General features: G+C 35.7%; 2 protein-coding genes across 8 annotated transcripts in view; one reads left to right on the forward strand and one right to left on the reverse strand.

Moving 5' to 3' along the window:
* LOC106882672 (ER membrane protein complex subunit 2) overlaps positions 1 to 10,635 on the reverse strand; it is a 42,292-nt gene extending 31,657 nt beyond the window's left edge. The window contains exon 1 of the mRNA XM_052966037.1: positions 10,617 to 10,635. The gene's annotated coding sequence lies outside the window, so the exon portion shown is untranslated. The remainder of the gene's footprint in view (positions 1 to 10,616) is intronic.
* The window catches only part of LOC106869246 (uncharacterized), a 61,487-nt gene continuing 54,662 nt past the window's right edge, over positions 3,875 to 10,699 (forward strand). For 4 of the 7 annotated variants that reach the window (XM_052966028.1, XM_052966033.1, XM_052966032.1 and 1 more), the window contains exons 1-2: positions 3,875 to 3,953; positions 8,438 to 8,709. The gene's annotated coding sequence lies outside the window, so the exon portion shown is untranslated. Of the gene's footprint in view, positions 3,954 to 8,424; positions 8,710 to 9,705; positions 9,725 to 10,699 lie in introns of those variants that run through there. The other 3 variants (XM_052966030.1, XM_052966031.1, XM_052966035.1) reach the window with 3 other exon arrangements.

Raw genomic sequence — 10,699 nt, forward strand, 5'->3', positions numbered from 1 at the left:
GAAACGTTAGCACGCCGGGCGATAATGCTTAGCGGTATTTCGGCTACCGTTACGTTCTGAGTTCAAATTCCGCCGAGGTCGACTTTGCCTTTCATCCTTTCGGGGTCGATAAATTAAGTACCAGTTACGCACTGGGTCGATATAATCGGCTTAACCCCTTTGTCTGTCCTTGTTTGTCCCCTCTATGTTTAGCCCCTTGTGGGCAGTAAAGAAATAAGAAACGTTAGCACACCGGACGAAATGTTTAGCGTTCTGAGTTCAAATTCCGCCGAGGTCGACTTTGCCTTTCATCCTTTCGGGTCGATAAATTAAGCACCAGTTGCGTACTGAGGTTGATCTAATCTACTGGCCCCGTCCCCAAAAATTTCGGGCCTTGTGCCTAGAGTAGAAAAGAATAAGTTGACAAAACTCCCTCAAAGAGTATCTGAAATCCACAACACCGAGCAAGGGTGTTAGAAAATTCAGTATGGATGTGGATTTGAACTCTACATTACATATGTAAACGTATTTGTATTTAGTATGCAGAACATTACTCTATACTATTCCTCAGCCACGTTTTTTGTTATTCACATAATCAACGCCGTGACATTCCTCACTAAATCTTACCAACTGATATCATTTGCTGAAAAGGTCTAATGAAACTGAAACATGTTTATTACTTTCTCCAGCAGGCTTCAAAGACCCAATCAAGTCACATGCTACAGTTTCTACATTTTCAAACAAAAATTCAATCAATTTATCTTGCTGGATGTTCTTAGATTTTTTTTTTAAACATCCAAAGGAGTTTCTTGTCTATCAATTCCACGAATAATTTTAATTAATCAACGTTCTTCAACTCATTATATTTCATATGTGAAACGCTATCGCACATGTATTGAATATACAGAACATTCCACTGAGATAGTTATTCTCAGCCATAGCACTTCTAAGATTATTCCTGGATAATAGCACTTTTAAGATTAGTCACAGCACTTCTAAGATTACCCCTGGATACAACAAATAAATCCCACTTGCACTTCTTGCAAGATCAATAGCCCTTAATTCCAAGTAGATTGTCAACGTTCAGATCATAGCTGTACTTGACTATATTTTTTCTACCCTAAAAGTATGAATGGCAAAATTGACCGCAGCGGGATTTGGGCCCCAAAACGTAAGAAGTCGGAAGAAGTGTTCTTTTCTACTCTAGGCACAAGGCCCGAAATTTGGAAGGGAGGGAGGGGCAGTCGACTAGATCGATGCCAGTACGCAACTGGTATCTAATTTATCGATCCCGAAAGGATGAAAGCAAAGCCGACCTCAACGGAATTTGAACTCAGAACGTAAAGGCAGACGAAATACTGCTAAGCATTTCGCCCGGCGTGATAACGGTTCTGCCAGCTCGCCGCCTTAGTCGAAGGAAAAATTAAACAGGTTTTCTTTGTTTACCTTCTTTTTTTTTTACCTGAAAGTTTAATGATTCAGCAAATATACTGCCAATTTTCAATAGCAGAAACGAATAGAGTGTTTGTGTATATTTTTAGGCTTTTGTGATGCAATTTTTTAAGTCTGAACACACGATTTCAGATCAAACTACTAAACAAATAAGTTCGACTCAACAATTTTTTTCCCCAACATATTTTAAATCTAATTAAGAATTATACTGTCAGCAAACTCTTCAAATCAAAAACACAAAGCGGAGGCTCCTTAAAAAAGTGTTAACTAAGTAGTTTTGAATGGACTTGTAGTGGAGCTCCATTTCTTATAGACCTTATTGTTCGACCACTGGCACATCTACGTAGTTGTTAGATCTGTAAAAAATAGCAACCAAATCTCTCTTAGCCCACACCATCTTTATTTCAATGTTTTTAGTTCAATTTGATTTATTTATTTAATTCCATTCTATTTTTTGTGTTGAATGAGTTTATTGAACGTTTGCAAAAATTAACTCCGAGCAGCTGACATAGTGATTTCGCTTTTCATGTAACGAATTTCGCTTTTTATATTTTTCCCTTTAACATGCCTTACAAGAATGGTACAAGTCATGATTTGATGGAAGACTTATCTTTCTGAATTTATGCGACCTCTGTCCTTTGTGACATTAAAATTTGTTATAATACATTGCGTATTATTTTAAGATGTTTTAATTTTTATACTTTGTTACCTTACAATTGCAGCCAATAAAATGACAGGCACCTGTTCAGGATCATTATTAACTAATAAGTTAAGGTCTTTTCAGTTGACATCTGCAATCTTCTCAATTAGCTATCCCAGATAGTTTTTTGTTTTTTTCACCGTCTTTATTTTTTTCTTTTGGTATTTGGTTTTTACATATTGGTGTCAGTCTTGAATGCTATATTTTTTTGCATGTATGTACATCATCATCCTCATTTAACATTCGTCCATGCTGGCATGGACAGTTTGACCAAAGCTGCCAAGCTGAAGAGCTGCACCAGGCCCCTCATTCAAAGTTTAGTTAATTTTTTCAATTTAAATTTTGAATTTATCTTCCTTGCTTTTCCTGACATTGATCATTAAGCTAATGCTTTTTCCCCCTCTTACTACAAGTGCAACTTTAATTAATGAACATTTTTTAGTTAATCACAATAAGTATGTTATCACGGACTCTACTATGTCTCATAGAGACTTCCATTGTTAAAGGTTTTTTTCTATCTGCCCTCAGTGTTTCTGTTATTGTTTATGTAAGGAATATTATCTAATCTCTTACTTCTATAACATATAATTACCTTCAATTAATTTCTGTGGCTAATGATTTTTAAAGAGGTTATCAGCAGTATAACAATTTGAAGTAGCTTTAAAAATTTTAAGAGAAAATGGTTGTGTGGTAAGTAGCTTGCTTACTAACCACATGGTTCCGGGTTCAGTCCCACTGCGTGGCACCTTGGGCAAGTGTCTTCTACTATAGCCTCGGGCCAACCAAAGCCTTGTGAGTGGATTTGGTAGACAGAAACTGAAAGAAGCTCGTCGTATATATATACATGTATGTGTGTCTGTATTTGTCCCCCCAACTTCGCTTGACAACCGTTGCTGGTGTGTTTACGTCCCTGTAACTTAGCGGTTCGGCAAAAAGTGACTGATAGAATAAGTACTAAGCTTACAAAGAATAAGTCCTGGGGTCGATCTGCTCGACTAAAGGTGGTGCCCCAGCATGGCCACAGTCAAATGACTGAAACAAGTAAAAGAGTAAGAGTAATCCTTTTAAAAAAATCAAACTCCCACTCCACTTGAATTTGAAAATATAATTTGTACTCATTTCGTAGCAGTAATAAGTGCCAATTGAAATTATAAAGACTGATACATTTATTATTTATATGATATAACCCAGATGTTGTTTTTCTCCAAACTAGCCCCAGGCATAATAAATGTTGAAGACATGGTTCTTACCTCAAGATTCCAGTTGTTTCTTCTTTTATTAACTTTATTTATTTATTTATTTATTTCAGTTTGCTGTATTGTTTTTTTTTTTTCACAACAATGACCTACCTAAAACCAAATTACTAAAGATTATTTTTTCAGCAATAGTTTAAAAAAAACTCAAAGTAGAAGAGTGAGTATTTATTTTTCTTGTAATATTTTAGCTATTTGAGTGAGATTATGAAAACATTATCTCCAAAATAAATAATTGCCCAAATGGTTAAAATAATAATCATGAAGTTAATATCATTTATCTCCTACTGTAAAACTAATTCTAATTAGATTTTTGATATTCATTACATTGAATGTTACATACAATAGTTAACTGTACAATGCCACTTACTATGAAATACAAATCTGTCAGTTTCCTGCATATCAATTGTAAGCAATGTGCTGTTAAACTGACTTCTGTTTATGTTAATTCTTTTAACTCTTTAACTTTCAGATTTCTTTGTCAAATGCAATGCTTATATAATCACAGTATTTTGAATTAAGCATGCATTATCTTGTATCCTGAAGATTTCAGTGAATGACATTGTAGGGTAGGTGTCTATTTTTGCCCTCTCTTTTTTCTTCATTATATTTCCAATGATGCTCCTTAAGCATTGGGTTTCAGCCCTAGATGCAGAAAATAGTGCAACCCTAAACAATAGTTAATCCTTGACAAATTACTTCCCTACACTGCACTAGAATGTTATCAATGCATTCTGTTGCTTATTTAAAATGTATTCAAGAATACTTAGATTAACTAGCTTAGCATTAAGCTGTGATGACTGTAGACACATGTCCCTGGCTAGGCAAATACTTCTGTGGCTGCCATTTTGTTTATCCAATGCATCCTTCCATCTTTAAGAGGATCTAATGGAGACTTGGTTTGTATTTCTGGCAGGCCAAGCAACCATGTAGTAGCTTCCTTCTTTTACCTCAAAAGTCTACCATGTTGGCTTGTCAATTTGTTTTTTGCATCAAAAGGTGATAAGGTCATATGAATACTCCCTGTTACTGTTACCCTCTAGATCAACCCGGCTGACAAAATTAACATATTCCAGCAATAACTACACAATTTTTTTGATTTTTCACTCAAGCTACTTTATGATATTAGCACAACAGTAATCTAACGTTAATACCGTCACGGAGGCCCAGCTCTTTCTTCACAGAGTGGTCCTTAAAACGAAAAAAAAGCTAATAAATAAACAATATTTCTCATTTTGATAGTTGTAATATCTAAAGCACGTCTGCTACAAGGGACATAACTCTTACCTCTACGTTCTGAAATTTTAAATTTGGTTAATAAAATACTGATGCCTCAAGCTTAACATACTTGTATAATTTCTTTCATTGAAAGATCTTATTTGCTATATATATTCAACTTTTTCTTCAATCTGTAAATCGAAATTAACCATTTACCTATTTAAAGCATTTTCATAAGTTTGTCTTTAACGTCCATACCAAACTTAGTTAGCCCTTCTTTCATACGTTCTGAGTAATACACAGCTTTCTTCTTAAATCTCAAGTTACTCTAGTGCAGTGTTTCTCAAACTGGAGTCCGCGAAGAAACGCTGAAGTATCATGAAAACAGATGGCTCGAGACGGTTTAGTTTAAACATTTCAAGACTTCCAATTTTTAGCATGCTCTCATCTTTTGTTGTCATTGACCTCAAAAACCCACGTCACTCCTACACACTCATTTGCTAATCACACTTTTTGTACAAGTGTGATTGGCCGATGGAAAATATGTGGGTGTAACGGTTGATCGTGCGTGTGCTATCGGTATTCTACGCTCACATGATTCACAACTTCTGCAATCCACAAGTTTGCATGTCTCTCGCCGTCGTTATCCTCACCGGTGCATGTTCCCGCATGCCCTTGCTCTTTGTCAAACACCCATTCTCGTATCCCATGGTGGCTGGGCTTTATAAGACATGGTTGTTTTTCATGGCAACGTGTTCCGTCCGACATAACTGTCTTCTCAACAGTTATCAATTCACGGAGGTTTATCTACGGACAAAACAACGCTCACACGCACTTTAGATTTCTTCTACAGTTAATAGTGAGAGGCATTAGTTTAGCTAGAGTGTGGGGCGGCCCTTCTGTTTGCCACCCGCGGACCTCACAAAAACCACATATTGCCTAGAGCAGACCCAAAAGTGCTGCCCCTACCGTCCACCGCTAGTGGTGAGAAGTTTTATTGTTAATTAGTGCAACCAAAAGCTAGCTACACTAGGTCATATCAGCACACCCGTAGTATATGATAAATTCGAAATAAATATACAATGTAGTTATATTGAATTGGTTTACTAAATTTGATCTTTTTTTATAATGCCTCCAAAGAAGAAAATGAGATATGACGAATCTTATTTGAAATTCGGTTTTACTGTAATAAAGTCTGGCGGAGAAGGAAACAACAATTAGTTTTATGCTCCGAGGTTTTGGCCTCTACTTCACTATAGTCCAACAAGTTAAAGAGACACTTCTAAATAAATCGAGATGTCGACTTTTTCAGACGCGAAGCCGACAGATGGACGAAATCCAGACTTGATGACACAGGAATGTTACGGCATTACGGCTGGTTTGAAGGCATCCTACGAGGTTTCAAGGAAAATAGCTGTTGCCAAAAAGCCCCACAATATCGGCGAAGATTTGATAATGCTGCAAAGATGTCATATCGAATGCGTTAGGAAGTTCTGAACTTCAGAAGCTGAAGCATGTCTCTCTTTCAAATGATACTGTTAGCAAGTGAATAACCGAGCTGTCCGATAACATTCTGTCGCAATTGCTCTCTAAGATTCACAATTCACTTTTGAACTTTTCCGCGATCCAGCTTGAAGGAACGATGCATATTTCCATCTTAGCCCAATTTTGTGTCTATGTATGTACATAACAATCGCCTGGAAGACGAATTCCTGTTTTGCAAAAACCCCAGCACCAAAACAACCGCAAGGGAAATATTTAACAAAGCGGACAAATTTTTTGAGGCACATAATATCAACTCGGATCATGTCATTGTCGTATGCACCGACGGCGCTCCGGCGATGCTTGGTTGCCGTTCCGGTTTTCAGACATTGGTGAAAGAAAAATCTCCAGATGTTATTGATACACACTGCACAGTTTATCGACAAGCACAAATGGTGAAAATCATGCCTGATGAGTTAAAAAATGTTCTGAATTACGTGATTACTGCGGTGAACTTCATCAAAGCGAACGCGCTCAACTTCCGTCTGTTTGCCGAGTTGTGCAAAGAAAGTGACTCTGAATTCGCAAGTGGGATGGCTTTCGAGAGGAAAAACAATAAAGAAAGTATTCCTTCTACGAAAAGAAGTCCACGATTTTTTTACAAGATGCCAAGCCAAATTAGCACGCCGATGATCTTTTCTAATCTGCTTGGCATTTTTGGTGGGCATATTCGAGTCAGTGAATGCCATCAATCTCTTACTGCAAGGGAAAGATATAACCATGTTTCATTCTCATGAAAAACTAACTGCTTTCAAAATGAGGTATGAATTTGCATCATTACCTCAACTAAACATGCTAATTGATGAAAACGAGCTTCAAGTCGATGATGATATCGTTGAACTCATGACACAACACGTGTCAACACTTGGCAGAGAAATATTCTCTTTATTTTCTTGATCTGCATTACTTTGACAAATACTTCCACATCCCTTTGTACTCTCTGTTCGTCATCTGCCAACAGAAGACAATTTAATTCAAGAGCAGTTAATTGATTTGGTCAATGATCGAGGTGAGAAATATTTTTTCCGTGAAATGTGCAGTTGTGACTTTCGGATTGAAATGGCACAGTCATGTCCTGATGTCGCAAAGACGTCTCTTAAAGTACCGATGCCATTTCCAACCACTCAGGAGTGTGAGACCGCGTTTTCCACTTTCCTTGCCATTAAAACGAAATCACGAAACCGACTGGATACCACACCAGAAATGAAGGATGCCTTCTCCATAACAGAGCCGAACATAGAAGAGCTGGGTTTTTTTTTCCAAAACTTGATCCTTAATCTCTTTAAAAGACAGTCGTGTATGATTGGAAGGCGGTTTTGTTCTTATTCTAGTAGGTCGAGTGACCACATAGAGACATTTTCGTTAAATTTATTGCTTATGCATTGTCCAGCCAACTGGTACAGTACCGCAAAAAAAATAAATAAATAAAATGTAAGGGACATAACTATATATTTCACAAAGTTCAAAATTGCTGATTAAAAATACATATTTGAAACATTATTGTTTGTTTGAAAAGAAAATCTTATAATATGCATGTTTATTATTGTTTTCTGATTTCTTTTTATATTGTCATCTGAATTTACGGTCGTAATATATAAATGATCACCACGTTTCATTATTATCAACTTATTCGTGACCTTTAAACCATTTCAAATGCATGTTGCCTCTGAACTAAGTGTGAAAGCACGCCGTAAGGAATAAAGAGATATATATATTCCCATAAGTATCAAGAGAACATACTTCTTAGAAATAACTCACAATTTAAATATGCACACCGCATATTTTAGACCTAACAGTTTCTGATGACCACTTTCATATACGACAGTTAAGAATGCATCCTAAAGTTAGGCTTTCTGCTGTAGGTTTAAAACATTTCAATGTACTTTTTGGTTATCTCACAACCATTAAAAATTGGGTTGTCTCCCCCAACTAAAACAAATTGTTTAACCCTCAATAAAACAAAAAAAAATGAAAAAATTAATAGACATAAAAAGCGAAAAGATTAAACATCTTATTGAGTCTGATAATATTTTTATAACAAATCATACAAAACTGAAAAACTTTAAAATCTTATTGACGCCACATAAACTCAATATTTTAGAAGGGAGATAACCCAATTTTTGAATGGGGGCGAGATATCCAAAAAATTTTAGCCTTCAATAAGTTATTAAACTCTAGGATCTTGATAAATTTCTTCCAACAACTTGAAATATTTCAAATTTTCATGAGATATGAATATTTTTTTCTTTTTGCATGCTGATGACAAAAATTTCGTTTTTGTTTTAATCTTCAGAAATTAGTAATAGCTTCAAGTGGTTGAGAGAAATTAAAACAAGATCCCTCCTCAACAAGGTACATGCGTGGAGTACTCAAATATCTGTTGCTATATACACAAAGACACCAAGCATAATCTGGGCCATTCGGTTTCATTTCGCTAGCTTCTTAGAAGCAGAAACCACAGATATAACTTTCTCTGTCGGCGAAAACAAGTTTCTGCAAATTGTGAAATCACGAACTGTTAGTAACGAAACGAAATACGAAAGAAAACAGAGATGGAAAACAGCGGTTAGTATCTACGCATGCTTTTATTTTTCATTATTGTCGAGTTCTAAAACATCTTGCAATCGCTAGAAACATTAACACCAACTGATTTCTGCCCTCCAAATTACATTTAAGCTATTATTTTTTTTTTCAAGAGTGCACGAATGTCAAGATGTCACTTTCATAACTGAAATATCTAAAGTTTCTCGGACTAAAAACATGTCATTATTTTGTGATATACAGCGTCGCCTACTCCGTAGCATGTTTTTCACAGCATTCACGATATTTGTGTGTAGTAAATATTCCCAGTGGATAATAATATTTGTTTCCTTGGCGAGCCAGCTGCAATAGATATTCGAAAGATTTGTGATGAAACTGGATGACGGAAGGACACAATATAATAATTCCTTCTGTATAATTAGTGATCTTAATTCAGACGTAGTTTATTTTATCTTTTTTTTTTTTTTTTTTACGGAATCCCACGCTTTAGGATATGGAGATTCCGATTCTGACAAAAATGTTCAAAAATAGCAACTTCAAAATTTCAATCCCCTCTCCCCACTTTTTCGTTTTTCACTTTTTCCGGAATTTTTTTTCCTTTCGAAATACGTAAAAATACGGAGATTAGGATTAAAATTTCAAGGTTTCAAGAAAAAAAAAAATACCCCCATCTCCTCCTCCCGGATCTTTCTGTCCTCCTCCCGATTCTACGGGCTTGGCTTTCAAGTAGGCTATTCACATGCTAGAAATAACAGCCAAATCTCACAAAACTGCAATGGCATAAATGAAAAAAAATATGTAATCAATCTACTCACCTTTCTGCAAAAATTTCTTTCAGAGTAATTTCCCTCAGTAATATGACAAAGTGAAATTAAAGTGTTCATTTGAGGAAATATTGAAGCAGCTTGCTCCAGAGAAAATAATGGATTTTATGAAAATAAACAGCATTATTGTCACAAGTAGAACGTATGTTTGCACACAAGATATGAATGAACACTTTAATTTCACTTTGTCATATTACTGCGGGAAATTCTGAAAGGTAAGTAGATTAATTACATATATTTCTTTCATTATGTTATTGCAGTTTTGTGAGATTTGGCTGTTATTTCTACCATGTGAATAGCCTGCTTGAAAGCCAAGGACTGAGAGTTTCGGGATCTTTTTGGTTTGACGGGCAACACTTGTTTTCTTAACGAAACACTTTCAAACTTGGGATACTGGTAGAATGTGTCATATAAAACATCTTTTTCTCTTAGCCTTCTTAACAAAAATTAGTTCTTAATAAGTTATTTCATGTTAAAGTTGTCGTATTTCTGTAATTTCAACCAATCACTGACGTCTATTCAGCTGAATACAAAATTTTTTATTTGTTCTATAATACAAAATATACAAGTATACGAAGTTTGAAAGTGTTTCGGTACCAAAAACACTACATAAAACATTAATGAAAAATGTTGCCCGTCAAACCAAAAGGATCCGAGTTTCGTGCGTAGGTACTTATAATTTCTATAAATGACGATGTCCCAAACTTTCGACTCCTGAGACTGTAAATTCTGCCGATTAAGTGTAATATATATATTACTCCCTGAAAATCGCCAACCCTACACCTTCATACGCATGCACACATGTATATTATGACTCACACTGTTCACTTTCCTGACAATTGTACGTAATTCTATGTACTATACATGCACCTTTGATAAGCTGTAGTGCACCTGAGCACTATACACAATAATTTCATTATTTTTTATGATATATCGATACATATATGTACACACCTACATCTATATGTATACATACATGCATATATGGGTACAGGACATTAAAAAAACGTTAAACACAATGAAAAACGAAAACAGAAAACGAACTTTTTTCGAACAAAAAAAAAACAAACAAACAGAGAAACGAGACATGCAACATAAAGAGTATACCCCTTCGTCAGTTGTCCCTGTTCCATCTACTCCGCGTTCCGAAGGCAAGGACAATACGCGACTTCCTTGGAATAGTCCTGGTT

Source organism: Octopus bimaculoides, chromosome 3 (genome assembly GCF_001194135.2).
Source record: "Octopus bimaculoides isolate UCB-OBI-ISO-001 chromosome 3, ASM119413v2, whole genome shotgun sequence".
Classification (NCBI taxonomy): domain Eukaryota; kingdom Metazoa; phylum Mollusca; class Cephalopoda; order Octopoda; family Octopodidae; genus Octopus; species Octopus bimaculoides.